The sequence below is a fragment of the Camelus dromedarius genome, chromosome 15 (assembly GCF_036321535.1).
Source record: "Camelus dromedarius isolate mCamDro1 chromosome 15, mCamDro1.pat, whole genome shotgun sequence".
Lineage (NCBI taxonomy): Eukaryota > Metazoa > Chordata > Mammalia > Artiodactyla > Camelidae > Camelus > Camelus dromedarius.
In genome coordinates this window covers 44870094-44886277 of record NC_087450.1, presented here as the reverse complement: position 1 = coordinate 44886277, position 16184 = coordinate 44870094, and the positions used below count along the sequence as shown (strand labels likewise).

The 16184-nt window shown below is 37.1% G+C and overlaps 1 protein-coding gene across 3 annotated transcripts in view; it reads right to left on the bottom strand.

Annotated features, from left to right (window-relative positions):
• The window catches only part of RBKS (ribokinase), an 81918-nt gene that overhangs the window by 58707 nt on the left and 7027 nt on the right, over positions 1–16184 (bottom strand). The window lies entirely within an intron of this gene.

Below are 16184 nucleotides of genomic sequence, written 5' to 3'. Positions count from 1 at the left end.
TCCTACTGTAGCTCTCCTCCAGACGACATTTCTTAGTGTCTGTGCTGCACCAGGATTGTTTGTGGGTGCCTCTGTTTTCCATCTTGGAGAACCCTTGAAGGGAAGTAACTTCATATTTCCCTTTGTAATGCCCAGCCCAGAACTTTATTTACAGCTGGGACTTACTAAACGGGACCAAGTTAATGTTTGTCTCTGTACAGGTCTGTCTGGTCACTGAACAAGAAGCAGGAAGTGTGCCAGGATTCGGGGAATCAGGTTCAGGACCTAAGGAGAAGAGGGAAGTCGCAACTCCAGGCACTAACGAATCTTATTTATTTCCTTGGGTGGAGTGGGAATGGGGTATTTAGACGGCAGGATTAGGTTTTAGTCCTAATCTATCCTGTACACCACCCATTTCATGCACTGACTCAAAAGGGCATCTATTTAAAAAAATGGATTCTAAAAATCTAAGTTTAGTTTAACGTTTTTACTATAGAAAATACCAAACATATAAAACTAGAGAAAATGGTATACTGACTTCCCCTACCACCATGTACCCATCACCCAGATTCAACTACTGTCAACTCATGGCCAATCTTGTTTCAGTCTATACTATACCTTCATTGACTTCTCCAAGAGCTAAGGATTTTTACTGACATGACTGAAAAGGAGTTCTGGGTATAGGGGCAAGTGAAGAAGATGGGCTCAAGTGGCATGAGGACTGGCTGACTAGCCAGAAGGGAGTGGGCAAGGGCCAAATGGAGCCAATGGAGGGATGGCAGGTGTCACCAAAAAGGTCAATTAGCTTTAGACAGGAAAGAAAGGCCAAGAGAGAAGTTCACAATAAGTCAATGAAAACCTACTGTTTTAGCAGATTAGAAATTTATATTCATTTCCCAAATAGGCTATGATCTATTTGAAACCAGTATCATCTTATATTAGAGTAATAGAACAGTGCCAGTTCCTACAGGTCCCTAACAGCCTGTTTGCAATGGGAATGACATGTGATTGATGCCAAGAACATAGGATCATGTCAATAAAAACCAAGTTTGACCTGTAAACCACCTTTCTGTAGTTCTAAAAGTCTCAGTAAACTGGGCTAAAGCTCCTCAATTGCCTAGCAGTGCACTGTCAAATATGGTTATTTGAGATTCAAGAGATTCATCAATAATTTGAAAACATCCCACTCCACTCCTCCCCTTTTCAATTCTATTTTTATCTCAGATTCTAAATGCATTTATAGTACTGATGAAAAAAATATACATCTACAAGGTTCACTTCTGAAAAAGGTACTCAATCAAGAGAAAAATGGTTTTAATGTAATGTTATTATCCTGTCATTGAATTTAGCAATGACAAGTGATGATGAGATTTTGATTTGCATCAGAAATCTTAAAACATTTTAGGATTCTGTTATGAACAGGCAATGATGAGTAATCTATGTGATTGAGTAACTATGTGAATTCTTGGCTTATTGATGCTGCTACAAACAACATTCACAACAACCTTAAAAAGAAAAAATACCCAGTGTGGCTAAAAACAGGCCAAAATAACTTAATTAGTAAGACTGTCACTAAAGAAACTTATGACTTCCACTATATTTATACTTAGATCTGGGTCACAATTCATTGGTTTGAATTAGGTAAATTTTTATTATCAACTGGGAAATCATGAAACTATATCATCAGATTATTATTGGAATGTGCGTGTATGTGGGGGAGGAGTGAAATCAAGGGTACAGTGAGTATGTGTTTGACGTGGGAGCAGATGGCTGGGATTTAAACTCATTTCTAAACAACTTATATTAACACAAGCACTGTACTAATTTAGCCATCACTGAAATTCCTCACTCCTTTCAAATGGAATTCTACTATTTTCTTTTCTTCGGTATCTTTGTCCTACTTTTATCTCTGTCTTCCCTCAATGGTGGCCTTTCCCTGCATGAGGACAGGGACCACACTCTGCAGCATCTTAACGCCATTTGCTGGCTGAATGAAACTTTGTGAGTCTCCTTTTGTCTCTGGAGGGTGGCAGGATATGCCACCCCAAAATATGACCGTGGGAGTGCAGGACATGCCACTGCAAAATATGCTGCTGTGGTGTATTGATTGAGTTGTAGGCATTTGAAAAAGAGCAAATGCAGGGATAGCGTTTCTCTAACTCCCTTTATCTGCCTAAACACAGATCCTCCAAAAGGAACTCAATTGCCATAAATCCCTTCCCTGGGAGTTTCACCAACTGGAGAGGACTAACTTTTGTGACAGGACAGGAGACTAGAAGTCAATACCACAGCTAGACAGATGTTATCACAGACTATCACACTTCCCATTTATTCTTCTCTGGAGACATTCATCTTTCCTAAAAATCCCCTAAGAGGCCTGCCACTCCCCTCCCCTTTCCACCTTAAGATGATATTTAATTGCAAATTCCAGGTCCCTTGGGGATTCATTTTCCCCTAGGTATCTCCCATGTATACCTGAGGGATACATGTTAGTAAATCTATTTGTTTTTCTCTTGTTAATCTGCCTTTTATTATGGGAGTCTCAGCCAAGAACTCAGAAGGGTAGAGGGAAAATGACTTTTCTTCCCCTGCATCTCTTTTCCATGTCTCTCCCAAAGAGCATCATTCCTTCTTCTGAACTGAAGACGTGGAGGTGTTGACAAATGGGAAGGAGGAGTCAGGGGTGACTGTTCAGTAGCCTGGCAATAACAATTCCATGTTTTACAAGACCTTGCCCACTGCATTGCCAATACTGGCAGCATTCCTTTTCTATAAGCAAGAACTGTAACTAGAACTCATGTTATCATCCCTTCATTCCTGCATTAACTCAACATGAATTCATGCAGTAAATCAGCATTTGCCAACGTACCTCCTACTGGGCAAAATCAGCTTGTTGACAGTGAAGTAAAACTTAAAAACCACAGATAGTATGATCTGATTCATTTTTCTTAAAAGGTAAAAAGATACATGTACGTGTTCTATGATATGTAAATGTCTAGAAAAGGAAATGTTAGTGACAGATGTCTATGAGAAGGCTGGGAGTGGGGAGCAGAAGTTCATGCTTTACTTTATATATTTATGCACAGAAGTATATGCAACCAGAACGTCTTTGTGTTTTATGAGAAGCCACTTGTTACTACTTCAGATTTATCTGGCCTCCCTGCATCTTTTCCCAGCCACCAGTTGCCTCCAGCTGGCTTCTTCCAGGTGCAACCTAACAGAGCCTTGCCCAGGCCACTCTCTCCCCGCTTCAAGGTTTCTGTTTTGTTCCTGGCTGTCTTGTGGGATGGAGCAACCTGTTAAACATGTCAGGTATTTTGGTATCGGCTCTTCCTGCTTCCCGGCTTCACCTTCCCTGTCCCTTGGTCTTGCTCCCTGGATTACAGTCTTGCGTAGAGGATGCGCACTTAAGCCTTTGTTTTACTAATCTGCATTCTGTTGAACCCAGATTAAGACAGTTCATTGCTGATTTTTTAAAAAAGCGAATGAATTAAAGAGTGGAAAGTAGAGAGCAACTAGAATATTAGTTACAAATGAGCAGAAGCATTTCTGAATTATTGATTCTAGTTTCACTTTGAATTAGGCTTTTCTATCTTTTTTCTTTATTAAAATCACAAAATTATGGTCAGGTTCAGGAAAGGACCTGCACAAAACACCATCCTCTGAATGAAAGCATCAAAAAAAAAAAAAAAGGCATCATCATAACTCTTTCCAGTTCAAACATGAGCTTTAGGAAGGTGCCAAAAACAGACCAATTAAGTGTTCAAAGGAAAAAAAAAGCAGTACTGGTAGAAATATACTGTTGCTACCATTAAAAAATTTAAAAGTGTAAATTTCTGAATGAAGGAGAAAACCAGTTAGAAGAAATATATATGAATTTAAAACAAATTCATAGCTTAAAAATGTCATATTTTAAAGTTGGACAGAAGGAAACACCGATAAATGGTCATAAATGGTCCCCTCAGTCTTCCGGGCCACAAGAGGCCATGTGGTTGGGCGAGTTTGTGCGAGGCAGGAGGCCTGAGCCACTGACTGACTGTATTACCTTTGACAGCTTTTCCCTCTTTGAACCAGCTTCTTCTCTTGCAAAACAGGTTTAATAATACTTGTCAACTCCTTAAATGCCTGGGTTTTGTGCTCTGAGTTATTTCACTGACAGGTGTTATCAGAACAACTTATCAATTGCTTTTAACTTCTTGACAATGATGTGCCTGTTACGGATTCTCAGAGATGATTCATACCAGTGAAAGGAATGACCTGGTGAAACAGGGATGAGAAGTCTTTTGACCAAAAAGGTCACACTGATACTGGCTCCAGCCAAAAGCCAAGGAATATGTTGCTTTTTGGCTTTTGAATTTCATTACTTCTTCTCTGGGCTGCAAGCTTCTGCTACACTGTACACCCCTAGAACAGGGGATTGTACCAGTAGTTACTTCCTGATTAAAATTCATTATTCCTACTGCCTGTATTCTTCAACCGTATCTGTTCTTCTCAGCATTTGTGTATGTCACATTTACAAGGATGAGGGTAATTTCTAAACCAAGCCAGTGACACCTATTTCTACCTCTGTGAAAAGAACTTAGCCTTGAAACTAAAATGTCATTCTGTGGCTCCTCACCCGAAATATGCATACACATGATTTATTTAAGGAAGTGAAACATGAATTATGCTTTAAATGCTTCTTAACTGATTTTGACTTCTAACTCTTATCTTTTCCCAGCTAACAAGCCTGTGGCTTAAAAGTCATTTTTTTTTTCTGAAGATGTGGCTACTCATGACTTTATAGAATAGATAAACAATACTCTAGCTAGAAGTGGCCAGCCTTTCAGTGTCATATACTTGACCCTTATTTAAATTTTGCTTATATATGAAAAAGTGTGCCAGGCCCTGGGAGAACCAGTAAAGCTGAACATGTTAGTTCTTCTCCCACACATTTCAGTCTTACATGGCCTTACGTCATTCACATCTCTGCTTAAATACTACCTCCTCTGAGAGGCTTTCCCAGACCACTGTACAGGTGAGATGCCACCTTCCTAATTTAATGTTTGTTAAGTATTGACACTAGGTTTTTGGATCAGATCCAGCCTTTTAATTACTCGTAATTATGTTAGTTCTCCACGTCCCAATCCCCTGTGGGGTGACATCGTGAGAGAAACTTTTTAAATAATGATTTTTTTGAGATTTATATAGGACAGCTAATACAGCTGCTGCTTCTCCTCCCCTCTGCGGTGGGATGGAGGGGAGAGGATGGAGAGGGAAAAGGAGGGAGGGAGAGAAGAAAATGACCTATTGACCTTTGCTTTTTAATGTAAACAAATCCTCTTAGGGGAAAAGAGGGGGAGGTGTTTAGGTTTACAACCCTAATGTAAATAAATGCATCCAAAGAAGAAGTCTCTAAATCTCTTCTGAGATCTCTGACTTCTAAGGTTTTGTCATTCAAACATTCTTTAATCCAGGTGCCAGCAACCTTTCTCAGACAGTCCTGATCATGCAGAAACATGAAAACATTCACGGAGCATCGCTTCCCGACAATTTTTTACAGCAATATCACTACCCAACGTTACAATACGCTTCTTATTTCTCTTGCCCTAACTTCTTTTGGATTAATTGCATTCCACTTCTTCACTATTGATGTGTTATTAATTCTACCTCGTTTTTCTTTTTTTAAAAGTGATTGATCTAGAGTTCATAATAAGCACTTTAACTTAGTTTATTTCCCAACATTACAAAACCACTTTACTTACAAATGTAACTTACTTTACAGTAGTATTCTTCAATTTCCCCTTCCTAACCTTTGTGCTATTAGTGTCACACATTTTACTTCTACATGATATAAACCTTATAAAGCTGTGTTATTATTTTTATTTAAACTGTCAGTTGTCTTTTAAAGAAATGAAGGAATGAAAATAAGTCTGTATTTACTCACATATTTACCATTTCTAGGACTTTTCATGCCTTTGGATGGATATGCATATCATCTAGTATCATTCTGGTTCCACCTAAAGAACTTCCTTCAACATTTATTGTAGTGCAAGTTTCTGGTGATAATTTCTCTTGGCTATTGTTTTTATCTTTATTTCCCCATCATTTTGAAGGATACAGAATTTTGTGTTGACAGTTTATTTTTCCAGTGCTTTGTAGATTTCATTCAATTTTTTTCTAGCTTGCATTGTTTCTGGCAAGAAGTCTGCAATCAATCTTTCTTCCCCTATATGTAATGTGTATTTTTGACACTAGATGTTTTTAAGAATTTCAAATTGGTTTGCAGGAATTTGATTACAGTGGACTTTGATATGGTTTACATTATGCTTATCTTCCTTGGGGTTCATTGAAATTCTTTGATCTATGTGTTTATATTTTTCTTAAAATTTGAAAAAATTTCAGTCATTATTACTTCAAATATTTTTGTGCCTCTCTCACTCCTTTTTCCTTAGATGTCATTTACACACATGACAAACTGATTGTCTCACATCACAGAGGCTCTGTGCAATTTGTTCAGTCATTTTTTCCTCTATGTTTCAATTTAGATAATCTCTATTTACTGTCTTCAAGTACATGGATCCTTTCTTCTGTAATGTCTACTCTGTTGTTAAACTCATCAAGTGAGTTTTTCATTTCAGATATTGCATTTTTCACTTCTTAAACTTCTATTTGGTTCTTTTATACATCTTCTATTTTCCTCCACACCATGTTCATGTTCTTTAAACCACTGAGCATATTTATAAGGGCTCTTTTAAAATCCCTTTCTGCTAATTCCATCATCCTTTCATCCTTGTCATTTCTGTGTTGATTTTGATTTACTTCTTTTTCTTGGTTACGGATAACATTTTTTTTTGATTCTTTGCATGTCTAATGCATCTTCAGCATTTGATTAAATGCTGAATATTGCAAATGTTACATCACTGAGTGTCTTAATTTTGCTGTATTTTTCCAAAAGGTTAAACTTTGTTTTTTCAGATAGTTAATTTGTGAATCTGTTTAATCCTTTGAAGATTGCTTTTGAAGTCTGTTAGAGTGAGTTTAGAGTGACCTTTACTTCAGGGCAAGTTTACCCTTTCTACTAAATTGTGGTCCTTCTTGGATTGCTACTGAATGCTCCAGGGGTTCAACAATGTCTCTGGCTGGATAGAACTCAACACCTCCCATTCCTGTATAATTTCTGGGTCATGTTCAGCTTAGAGCTCTCCAGCAGTTACCCAGCTTTGTGGAGTTTCTATGTATGTCCCTTTAGCATTTAGCAACAGATAAAGGAGACTCCTATGCAGATTTCTTGACCTTTCCTTGATTAACTCTTTCCTCTCCAGTACATGTTCCCATAAATTTTAGCCATATTAAGCTATGAACTCAGATTTCTCAACTCACTGTTGTTGCCATGTTTTCCCGGAGTTCCTCCTCTCTGTGCCGTGGTCAGTAATGGGCCTTCAGGACTCACCTTCTCTGTTTCCTTTCTCTTCTGGGAAACACTCCTGCTGTCCAATATCAGAAACAGTTGCTTCATATGTTTTGTCCCATTTTCTAGTTGTTTATGGTGGGAAGGTATGTCTTGTACTAGTTATTTTAATATGGTCAGAAGTAAATGTTTTTGAATGAATGGTCTATACCTTAAAAGACACTTAGATAGGTGGGATGACAGATGCCCATGTACATAACAAATTATACCATGAAGTGAGAGCAGGGAAAAGTGCTGTGTATGACTGTAGCCCAAGTAGAATGGTTATTAAACAAATATGGTCAGGGGGAGGGTATAGCTCAGTGGTAGAGTGCATGCTTAGCATGCATGAGGTCCTGGGTTCAATCCCCAGTACCTCCATTAAAAAATTAAAAAAAAGAACCCTAATTCCCTCCCCTCCCAAATATGGTCAGAATAATAGGGACAAGAAGGGTTCACATCCTTCTTCATTCTTCCAGTGTGGGATGTAGGACTGAGTACAGAAGGCACCAGGAGACGTATATGGGTCAAAATATTAAAAATACATTTAAGAATTAAAATACCAGCTAACATCCACTAATCTTTTTGAATAATTATATATACCTCTTTACTCCTAGCTGAGAAAAGTCCTGGAGAAAGAATAGGAGCTTGGATAGGGAAGTGTAGAGTGAGCTAATTTTGGACTACAAGTTGCAAGAGAAGACGGGGGAAATACAAATATATGTGTATGGAGGGTTAGTGAGTGGGGATTGACAGCTATAGGATGGCATAAAGGTATGTGGGAAAATCAGGATGCAGAAAAAAGGAGCAGAAAGAGTTGTATGGACTAAAGCATTTATTGAAGTTCCTTGTGAAAACATTTTAATTCATCAAAGAAGACAAGCAAAGTATGAATAGTGACAAATAACTATAAAACCAATATTTTATTTTCTATTTTGCCAATTAATTATAGTAAATTTTAAATTTCAAAATGGCTTCTGTCATCACATTGTAATTATCTCTAAGCCTTTGCTTCCTGCCATCTGCTGGTGTAGGTAAAAGAAATATAAATGGAATTATTTTTATCCTAAGCAAAATATAATTAGAAGGCTAAATCAGCATACAAAAAATAATGTATTCTGGAATCAATTATTAAATTTTAAAATTTATCTGCTAGGTTTGGGTTTTGGTGCTCATGCCTCTTTCACATCCCATCACCCTGTATAATCAAGAACTGGTTATATTGTATTTGAGCTTCACAATACATTTGTAAGATGGGTTAGGGTAGGAATATCATCATCTCTGTTTTAGGAAGAAAGTGAGAATTCAAAAAAGTAATGGCTTATCAATATGTACCTAGCTGTCAGGTGGATGAGCCTAAACTTTCATTCTGGTCTTATGATTCCATTGCTATGGTCTTTAAACCATACTGTGCTACTTTGCTTGATAATCAGCTTTCTCTCAGTTCCTTTTTTTCAAGAAAACTTTTAAGATCTATTAGCAATATAGTATCATTAACTATGGTCACCCTGCTGTACGTTACATCCCCGTGACTTATTTTGTAGCTAGAAGTTTGTTCCTTTTGACCCCCTTTACCCATTTTGCCCATCCCTGAATTCCCCTTCTGGCAACCACCAATCTGTTCTCTGTATCTATTAGCTTAGCTTTTAAATTAAAAAAACTTTTTAAAAAAAGATTACACATATAAGTGAGATCAAATGGTATTTGTCTTTATCTGTCTGACTTATTTCACATAGCGTAATGCCCTCAAGATCCATCTCTGTTGTTGCAAATGGCAAGCTTGTCTTCTTTTCTTACGATGGAATAATATCCTTTGTATATATACACACCATATTTTCTTTATCCATTCATGCATCAATGGACACTTAGGTTGTTCTATATTTAACTTTTTGAGGAATCTCCATTCTGTTTTTCATAGCGGATATACCGATTTACAATCCCACCAACAGTGCACAATTGTTCCCTTTTCTCTCTTACTATTTCTTGTCTTTTTGATAACAGTCATTCTAACAGGTGTGAAGTGATATCTCATTGTGGTTTTGATTTACGTTCCCCTGATGATTAGTGATGCTGAGCATCTTTTCATGAACCTATTGGGCATCTATATGTCTTCTTTGGAAAAATGTCCATTCAGAACTTCAACCCATCTTTAAATTGGGTTTTTTCCTATTGTATAAGTTCTTTATATATTTTACATATATTTTCTCTCAAATTTGACTTTAATATTGGGCAGTCGGTAGCTATGAAAGACAAATATTTGTTTAATATTATTCACATGAGCATAAAAATACATTCTCTATTAAAAACGACTTAGTTCATTCCATTCCTCCACTTCTTTTGACTGTGGCACTAAGTGATGTTATAGGGAAGAATGTCCACTCTTAAAATCTTATTTATATTTCAACTCTCTTTGCATATCCTATTCCCTATCCCTGGAAAATTTCCCCCCTACTTTTTTTCTGAGCAACTCTATATGCATCCTTTAAAAATTCAATTCAGATATTACTTCCTCCAAGAGTCCAAATGTAACAGTGTGGGTTAGTTGCCCTACCTCTACTCCCTAGCAATCCATGCATGTTTCTCTCACAGTCTGTATCACGTTGGCTTCTATATCACTATGGCCTACGACTGCGCCTACACACACCATGTGTCCGATAAACATTTGTTAAAATATAAAATACATTAATAGTGCCAGATACCATTTCTGAGTGCTTATCACAAGATAAATACTGCACTAAGCACCTTATGACCACTAAATCACTTAATCCTTACAATAACCCCATGAAAAGGTTATTATTCTCATCTCCATTTCACAGATAAGGAGAATGAGAATTAGATTAAAAAACATACCCAAGTTCACCCAGTAAAAGACTGCAGAGCCAGGATTCAAACCAAGGTTGGTCTGACTCCAAAACCCATTATATTACACACAAATGTACTTTATGTCCCTTGCACCTATTTATATTTCATGTTTTTATAACTTCTTGTGTAATTTCTGGTAGCTGTGCTTTTGAATAACACTGGGGTTTTGTAAGCTGAACTAAGACATTAAGATGGAAAGACCAAATGATGGTGCTCCTCTCCCTAGACTCTAGAAGGAATTAAGTTGATGGACAGAATATTCTCAAATTAAAGTTTTTCTTCTTAAATCTTTGGGTACACTACTCTTTGTGTAAACTATAATCTAAAAGAAGAGAGAAGGTAATTCCATGTGAAATATGAATATAGTTAACTTAAGCATAATATCCTATGGTACTCCACAAAAAGTCTCCTGACTTACTTGTGTTCTACAGCCTTAATTGTTTGAGAAACAGTATTCTAAAGGGTAGTTTATTATAAGACAGCATATTTGAAATTAATCCAAATACATCAGAATTCACATTAAATGTGAATGGATTATATTCTCCAGATAAAAAACCAAAAAATATCAGTCATAAAAAATAAATAAAACCAACAAAAGACTAAAATCCAGCTATGTGCTATTGATAAGAGACACACCTCATTCATACAAGTTTTATCATGAGACTGCAGCAATTCAGTCACATTTTCAGGCTCCACTTCTAATTCTAGTTCTCTTGCTGTTTCTATCACATCTGCAGTTACTTCCTCCACTGAATTTTGAACCCAAGTCATCCATGAGGGTTGGAATCAACTTCATCTAAACTTCTGTTAATGCTGATATTTTGACTTCTTCCCATGAATCACAAATGTTCTTAATAACATCTAGAATGGTGAATCCTCTCCAGAAGGTTTTCAATTAACTTTGCCCAGATTCATCAAAGGAACCACTCTCTATGGCAGGTATAGCCTATGAGAGTGCATTTAGTAAATAATAAGATGTAAAAGTTGAAATTACTCCTTGATCCATGGGCTGCAGAATGGCTATTGTGTTAGATGGCATGAAAACAACATTAAACCCCATTGTACATCTCCATCAGACCTCTTGGGTGACCAGGTGCATGTCAATAAGCAGTAATATTCTGAAAGGAATTTTTTTTTTTTTTCAGAGCAGTAGGTCTCAATAGTGAGCTTAAAATATTCAGTTAAACCATGTTGTAAACAGATGTGTTGTCACCCAGGCTTTGTTCCATTTAACGAGTACAGCCAGAGTAGATTTAGCACAAATCTTAAGGACCCTAGAATGGTAAATGAGCACTGGCTTCAATTTTAAGTTGCCGGCTGCATTAACCCCTAACAAGAGAGTCAGCCTGTCCTTTGAAGCCAGGCATTGACTTCTTTTCTCTGGCAATACAAGTCTTAGATGGCATCTTCTAATATAAGGCTGTTTCATCTACATTGAAAATCTGTTGTTAGTGTGGCCACCTTCACTAATGATCTTAGATCTTCTGGATCACTTGCTGCAGCTTCTACATCAGCATCTGCTGCTTCACCTTGCACTTTGATGTTATGGAGATGGCTTCTTTCCTTAAACCTCAGGAACCAGCTTCTGCTAGCTTCAGACATTTCTTCTGCAGCTTCCTCACCTCTCTCAGCCTACACAGAATTGAAGAGAGTTGGGGCCTTGCTCTGGATTAGACTTTGGCTTAAGGGAAGGTTGTGGCTGGTTTGATCTTCTGTCCAGACCACTGAAACTTTCTCCATATCAGCAATAAGGCTGTTTTGCTTTCTTATCATTCCTGTGTTCACTGGAGGAGGAATATTAATTTCCTTCAAGAACTTTTCCTTTACATTCACAACTTGGTTAACTCTTTGGCGCAAGAAGCCTAGCTTTCAACTTATCTCTGCTTTCCACCTGCCTTCCTCACTAAGGCTAATCATTTCTAGCTTTTGATTTAAACTGAGAGATGTGTGACTCCTTCACTTGAACACTTGGAGGCCACTGTAGGGTTATTAATTAGCCTAATTTCAATATTGTTGTGTCTCAGGGAATAGGGAGGCCCGAGGATAGGGAGAGAAATGGGGGGAACAGCCAGTCAGTGGAACAGTCAGAATACACACAACATTTAGTAAGTTCAACGTCTTAGATGGGTGTGCTCAAAACAATCATAATAGTAACATCAAAGATCGCTGATCACAGGTTACCATAACAAATACAATATTAATGAAAAAGTTTGAAATATTGCAAGAATTACCAAAATATGACAGAGAGACACCAAGTGAGCAAACGCTGTTGGAAAATTGGTGCTGATAGACTTTTTCAATGCAGGGTTGACACAAACCTTCCATTTATGAAAAAAATACTATCTGTGAAGCTTAATAAAATGAGGTATGCCTTACCAAAGATCTGCTTATAATTTTTATCAGGCTAGCTTAAAGGACTTTTGAACAACTGGTTTGAACTGTGTGGGTCCACTTATACCCAGATATTTTCACTAAATATGTACTACAGGGCTACATGATCCGTGGTTGGTGGAATTCACGGATGTGGAACTGTGGATGTGGAGGATGACTGTAAAGTTATTTGTGAATTTTTGATCGTATGGGGTTGGTACCCCAACCCCTGCATTGTTCAAGGGTCAACTGTACTTGTCTGAAAATTTAGATAACTGAAAATTTAGATCTGTATTTCTCACTTGAAAATGAAGACTTGTAATTTAGGAAAAAATCAATATTATTGCTACCACAGTCTATAGATTATAACATTTTAAACCAGTGGTAAAAATCCAGATATAAAATATAATATGTAAAGAACATTTAAAAACTGTTGCACAAATTACTTTCTGCAATATTATGGAAGAATTGCGTTAGAAAATATTGTTGATCACAGAGGAAAAGCTGGTATCTAATATGTGATACATTTGGGAAACAAATCAAGATCAAAACACTCCCAAACAAAACAAAACAAAACAAAACATCCCAAACAAAAGAAACAAAACCTCCAAGTTTAATTTAGAAAACAAGTTAACCATATACAAAGATAATTTACAACTGTCTTCTGCAGAAATATGAGAAATGCCCCCAAGTCAAGCTTGTACTATAAAAACTGTGAAGAAAGTAAAGTAAGTTAGATGGAGATATTTAAAATGTTCATATGAAGATTTTAAGATCATAAAGAAGAAGAAATCTTGTCGTTAAAGATCATACAACAAAAGGGTAACTCATCACTATGTGGAAAATACTAATGTAATTAAAATTGTATCCAATGAGGTGGATTTTGACTCAGTGTAACTATGGAAGAAATACACTGGAATCATCTCAGACCAGTTTTGGGATACTCAGTCCACTGTCAGCACACATTTGTCATGCTTACTATATTCTAGGCTTTGTGCTGAGGTTCTGGGGACATCCAGACCTGGTCCTCACTGAGCTTACAGTCAGGTGTTAACACTGTATGCTCACTGTCAAAATGGAGGAAGATCCAGCCACTTAACAAGGAGGTAACTGTCCTGAGTGGAACTCACATAATTCAAGAACTGATAGCCATTGGATGGTGTCACGTGACACAGCATGTCAGGTGTTAATGCTTTGTATTATCAGAGCTGAGAGACTGTATAACCAGGTATGGTGCTACTTATAAACTGATGTGCTCACTTGTGACAAGTATGGCTCCTCAGAGTCAGGAATAACCCTATCATTCTCTCAAAGGGTGATTTCTTCCAATTACTATAGTGTTGCCACATTCACACTACGTCATAGCTCCTGCTTTTACTGATAAATCACTTGTTCTCCACCCTGGCGGCACATCAGAATCTATGGAGGGAATTTATTTAAAAAATACTGATGCCTGGGCCCCAATGCCGGAAGTCTGGTTTAACAATTCTAGTTGGCAGCCAGTGTTGAAACCTTTCTCTTCCTCACGTCCACAGTGTTTTATGCTGGCTGGAGTTTTAAGACTCAATTTTATGGTTCTGCCTTAAAGAGAGTTCTATAAAAGAACTCTCTTTTATACTAGACTCTGTTATTTTTTCTCTGAATACTCTCATTTAAAAATCTTAAGGTGTAGCCAACAGAAAAATGGACAAAGGACACATGGATGGGCAATCATGAAAGAAGAAATACAAACAACCAACAAACACCTGAGTAAAAACTCAGTCTCACTAGTATCAAAACAGGAGATAACACTGTTCACCTTTCAAACTGGCAATGTGTTAGTTTTCTAGGAAATAGGCGTTTCTCACATTGCTAGTGGGAGTGTGTTTCACAGCACTTTTTATGAAGGCAAATTGGCAATACATTACAAACATTTAAAAAATGTTATTTCTGTTGATCTAGTAATTCTACCTCTAGGAATTTCCCTAAGGAAAGACACAAGTCCAAAAGATGAGTGTTCAAAGAAGTTCATCATAGCAAAGGGAATCAACTTAAAGGTATAAATTTAGGACAGTGAATCAATAAATTTGGTGTCTCCAAGTAACAGAGTGGTGACAGCAATGTTGTGTTGAGTTTGGGGCAGTGGAGAAGGTGTAAGGTTTACTGAGCTCCTCTTCTGCAAAGACATCCACCCCTCTGCCAAACATACACTTAGACACAACACGTATGCGTGCACATGGGGACACATAATTGCCTAAGAGGACATAAAAGAGGGATTACTAGCAGGAGCTAAAAATAGGAGACAAAAAACTCACAAAATAAACTGGAATAGGAAAAGGAGGCTTAAATGGCTAAGATAAAGGGTAGGCAGTTTAAAAAGAAATGTAAGATACAAAATGGAAAAGTGGTACTACTGCTATGCAGACTAATATGGTGGCTCCTCAAAAAATGAAAGAAAATTACCATATGATCCAGCAATTTGACTTCTGGATATATATCCAATAGAACTGAAAACAAGGACTTGAACAGATATTTGTATACTTATGTTTTACAGCAGTATTATTCACAATAGCCAAAAGATGGAAGCAACCCAATGTCCATCGATGGATGAATGGATAAGCAAAATGTGGTCTATACACACAGTGGAATATTATTCAGCCTTTAAAAGGAAGGACATTCTGACACATGCTGCAATATTGGTAAACCTTGAAGATATTATGCTAAGTGAAATAAGCTAGTCACAAAAGGACAAATACTACATGATTCCACTTACAAGTAGCAGCTAGAGATGTTAAATTCATAGAGGAAAAAGTAGAATGGTGGTTGCAAGGGCCTGAGGGGAGGGAGGACAGGGAGTTCATGTTTAAATGGGTAGAGAGTTTCTGTTTGGGAAGATGAAAAAAGTTCTGGAGATGGATGGTGATGATGGTTGTATAATACTGTGAACGTACTTAATGCCACTGACCTGAACACTTAAAATGGTTAAAACAATAAATTTTATGTTGAGTATATTTTACTATGATAAAAAAATCTAAAAAAAAAATTCTGCATGACAATATTAAGTCCACTGATGCAGATAGCTGCATTTGGTCCCCTCTACCCCAAGGAAACTGCTCCCTAGTAGCACTTTTAAACATCTTATCTCTTGCAAATATATGTCAAACTTCTGAAATGCTACTCTAATCTTCACAATAATATGTTAGTATTTGAGAATCAAGAGATACAAGTTTTAATCCTGGCTCCAACAATAACAGGTATTTGCTAGGGCAAATCACTTAACTCTTCCCAGCCCTGTTTCCAATAATTAAAATGAACAGGGCACAAAACAGAAATGAACCCAGGTTCTTTCCTACTCTAGTTTCGCGGTATTTAAGTTCTCCCACCACACCTTGGCTACATTATAAATATCTTTGTTACATGGGTGGTTGAGTTTGCGTAGTTTCTGTTTTTTAAAGCATATTCGTATGTTTAACATCTTCTTACTTTCACTATATTCAAGAAATAGTTGTGAACTTCCTGAGTTAAATGTCATTAACTTCTCTATTACAGTTATAAAAGCATATCA